We start from the raw sequence: 5,000 nt of genomic DNA, 5'->3' as shown, positions 1-5,000 counted from the left end.
AACTTCGCCTGCCGTGACAAACTGGATTGTTCACACCACACGCACTGTCACCCATCTGTGTGTGTGTGTGTGTGTGTGTGTGTGTGTGTGTGTGTGTGTGTGTGTGTGTGTGTGCGTGTGCGTGCGTGTGTGTGTGTGTGTGTGTGTGTGTGTGTGTGTGTGTGTGTGTGCGTGTGTGTGTGTCGAAGACGTTCCAGTGAGTACAGCACTTAGTTTTCTCATCACTCTGAGACTTAATGGAAGGATGTGTGGCTTCTCCAAATAGCTAATGAATTTCAGAGGTGGACACACACACACACACACACACACACACACACACACACACACACACACACACACACACACACACACACACACACACAGGGAGAGAGAAAGAAAGAGGAGAAGGAGACAGTGAGAGAGTTAGATCGAGGAAGTGAGTGTCACGCTACGGCTGACAGAATGACAGACGGATGAACGATGACAAAAACTCAACAATGAATCTGTCAGCCCTCCGCAGTCAGAACAACCAGATCCCACTTGAAATGATAAAATTTATTCAAAAAAACAAAAATAATATTTGGTATTTTTTAACACGAAATTCAATAACAAAACAATACTGACAACTACCCCTCTCACGCGATTACAAACACACACAAAATATAGTCTGCTGTGCTCAGCCTTTGCCGCCGCAGTCCATAATACACCAGCGGTCAGGAATGGATGGGATAAGGGAGATAGTAAGTTGGGGGACAGCACTTAACACAGCGACCAAGTTCTTCCAGCCGACGCTGTTGTCGTCGTCGCTGTTATCGTCGACACGGTTGCGCCGCTGCCGCAGAACACTGCCAGTCCCGCACCATGCAGACCTCCCTCCAGCCCACAGCCACAACCAGCAGAGGAGTGGAACCGTCCAAACGGGCACAATGGAAGAAAAAAAACCCTAAGAATGGCAAAGTGTCAGTTCTGACTCTGAAAGATGCTTGTCACACCCGAACCTATCATCCCGCCCATCCAACCTGCCGTTACAATAACGAATTTAACTTTGACTCGATTTAATTCAATTCATCCCCCAGAAATAAACATTAGTAATATTTCTTCATGAACACAACCACAATGATGATAGGAACACATATATTCACGGCATCTCTTAGCATAAAATGATATGAACAGCTACAGCAAATTCAAACAAGCATGCATTAACAGCCCCTGTCATTCCCTCCACCACCATTCCTGCAAGTCCAAACGACCAGCCGACCAAGGAAACATCACACACCCTCACCTCAGACAGGTTATGTGAAAAACATTGAACTGGTGTTCCAGCCGTTGCAACGCCCGCCGACAAATGACGACAACCTGCTGCTTCACCACAGCAGAAGGCATGGGAAGATCAACCCCCAAAACCCCTGGTCGAAATGACTCACAGCAGCTGACAGTCGAGTGCCCGAAAGATACAGGAACAAATCAAAAACAACAAATCCAAAACCAAAACACAACTCACTGACGCGAGTTGGATCGCACGTGGGATTCAGACCCAACGCGTTGCCAGCCTATCTGACGGCTTACAGAAATATGTCAGCTAAGGGGAGTCTCACACTCTGGATATGTCGACGCGTGACAGAGAGAGAGGGAGGGAAGAAGAGACAGACAGACATACGGAGAGAGGGAGAGAGAGAGAGATACAGACAGACATAGATACACAGAGACAGACTGGGTTAAAAACATAAGAAGATAAAAGAATTTAGGAAAATTAAAAAAAAAAAAAAGGAACCGCGGAAGACAAGAAGAAGAAGGAGAAGAGGAAGAATAAGGAGAAGAAGAAGAAGAAGAAGAAGAAGAAGAAGAAGAAGAAGAAGAAGAAGAAGAAGAAGAAGAAGAAGAAGAAGAAGAAGAAGAAGATTGATTGATTGAATCTGCAATGGGTAAAGAATTAGGCGCAGTAAAGGACTTTTTACAACCCTGCCCATTTAATGAAACAAAACAAAACCAAAAAAAAAAAAAAAAAAAAAGGAAAGACACAAAACATAAAAATAAAGAAATAAAATGAAATAAAATAATAAAAACAACGAAAGAGAATAGTCTATTAAAAGTAATAAAGCAATGAAAAGAGCAGTTGGTACATTATCACCTAGGTACGTACGTACGTGCACATACACACACACACACACACACACACACACACACACACACACACACACACACACACACACACACACACACACACACACACACACACACACACTAAAACAATCAAACAAAGACATGCGTACACATTCACGCACACACACACACACACACACACACACACACACACACACACACACACACACACACACACACACACACACACACACACACACACACACACACACACACACACACACACTTATTGTTCATTTGTTGGCACGATCACGAATATATTCTTTCTTTTTTTTTCATTTATCATGGCGTGGCAGCTAGTGGACTGAATACAAGCAAGAAGAAGAAGAAGAAGAAGAAGAAGAAGAAGAAGAAGAAGAAGAAGAAGAAGAAGAAGAAGAAGAAGAAGAAGAAGAAGAAGAAGAAGAAAGCCAAACACAATACGCATAATACATAAAGTGAGATACACAAAAAGAATCACTCTGGAAGTGATTTTATGATATCATATAGTTGTTTGTTACCGTCCTTCACCTTCACTGCTCCTCTTCTTCTTCTCATGTCCTATTTCTGTCATGATTATGTCATAATTTCTGTTATGATTCTAATTTCTTCTCAAAGCAGAACTGTCCTTTTTTTTCTTTTTTTTTTTCTTTTTGTTTTTTGGTTGAAATGACATTTGCTTTCAAAACTAGGTTGGGTTTTTTTTGTTTTGTTTTTTTGTTCAAATCCACTTTCTGTGTATTTGTGTCTAAATAAATTAACGGATTTGCAATACACGTTTCTGAGCTATAGAACAAACATGTGCATGCCCCCAGCTTTTTTTTTTTTCCGTCATTATTTCACAGTCGAATTTGTTATTTTTTGTTGTTGTTGTTTTGCTTTTGTCGTTGATGATGTATCCGTTGTTTGCTAACATGCACTTAGCGCTCGTAAAATAACCCACGGCAACAAAAGGCTTGTTCCTGGCAAAATTCTGTAGAAAAATCAACTTCGATAGGGAAAAAAACAAAAACAAACAAGAGACGCAAGGCCTTCAAGACTCACTTGTGATACACTTAAAAAAAAAAAAAAAATCTAATCGTTAAAATGTGTTCTGTATTTATTATCATAAAGCTTCGCGTTTAAAAAAAAAAAAAAAAAAAAAAAAAAAAGTCCTAACCAGATTCGAACCCCGCGTGTTCGGGTGAGAAGAAACTGCCTTATCCATATCGTTATCGTGGCTCCTCAACTGACGTTCTAAAATTTAATATTTGAACATACTTTTTTAAAGGGCGATAAATCAATTGCAGTATTCGCAGTCAGAACGCTGTTTAAATCATATTATTCTGGTGTATCTTGTGCATTCCAAAAAAATCTTTCAGGGCAATAAAAAAAAAAAAAAATCTTTTTAATGGCTATCACCGCAATCACACTGCAACATTTAGCCGTTTTCATTAGATCTAGAAGTACAAGTTTAGTTACACCCACCAGGAATGTAGTACGACACGGTCAATTCAATTTTTCGTTTATGTTCATTCTAGTTTTATAGTTTTAAAGTTGGTATGAAAATTTAGTATTTTGTTAAACCAATAACATCTAGAGCCAAGTACAAGTACTTCTAAACGTCATAAGAAGTGAAAAGGACTTCATTTTGAGAAAAGTCAAGACCTGAATTTTTTTCGTTTCATCCTGATCAGTTCAAGGGTATTAACTCGCATGGTTTACAATTTTTAACTGTGAATTCCGACTGTTTCTGTGGATATTTTATGGCAGTTTGGGGCATAATCCAGTAAGTGATAAGGCGTTCAAAAATATTTCTCTGAATAAATATTTAATGGTCTCCTTCTCCAACTTTCCATCACATGTTATCGTGTATTGTCCATTGAATATAGGATTGAATGGGCAGGTCAACAACTTGAAACAAAATGGCGTCGTTCGCGTTCGCGAAGAATATGACCACGCGCTTTGAATGTGTATAGATATGTGTACGCAATTGATTTTTGCCCATGACCTTCAGGGCTCAGCCAACAGATCTGTAAAGTCCACTCGTCGTATTTAGTATTTTCCGAAAAAGAGCACTTGGGCGAATGAACATAGTGAAAGTCCTGTACACTGAGAGTAAAACACACAAGCTTTTCATGTATTGAGTATAATTTCAAAATGTAATGTTTAAGATGAGAAAGATCAGTTTAAAGCAAATGAAGTCCCCTAGCATTAATTACAGAGTAATTTCCCTTTGTTTACTATCTGCACCAAAACGTTTGTAAAATAAATTAAAACTTCCATGCTTTGCAAAAGAAGTTCCTGTTTGAACAAAAAATGATAATAATGACTGCTCTTGTTGTGTCAGGATATCAGATCAAAGTGCCAAGTTTAGAGAATATAAAAAAAAATAATATAAATATAACAGTAAGTGCAGTTTGCATATAATTAGGCTTCATTTTTTTTTTTTTTTTTTTGTGCCCATTCCAGAGGTGCAACATTGTTTTAAATAAGATGACTGGAAATAACTGAATTTTTTTCCTATTTTTATGCCTAATTTGGTGTCAACTGACAACGTATTTGCAGAGAAAATGTCAATGTTAAAGTTTACCACGGACACACAGACACACAGACACAGACAGACACACAGACACAGACACACAGACACACAGACACAGACACACACAGACACAGACACACACAGACACACAGACACACACACACAGACACACACACACACACACACACACACACACACACACACACACACACACACACACACACACAACCGAACACCGGGTTAAAACGTAGACTCACTTTTGTTTACACAAGTGAGTCAAAAAACTGCACGCAGGAAAAAAAAAAAAAAGGGGGGGGGGGGTGGAGGAGGGGGGGCGGGGGGGGGGGGGGGGGGGGCTGTA

The sequence above is a fragment of the Babylonia areolata genome, chromosome 7, assembly GCF_041734735.1.
Source record: "Babylonia areolata isolate BAREFJ2019XMU chromosome 7, ASM4173473v1, whole genome shotgun sequence".
Lineage (NCBI taxonomy): Eukaryota > Metazoa > Mollusca > Gastropoda > Neogastropoda > Buccinidae > Babylonia > Babylonia areolata.
The sequence above is the reverse complement of the archived record's forward strand: the minus strand, read 5'-3'. Positions refer to the sequence as shown.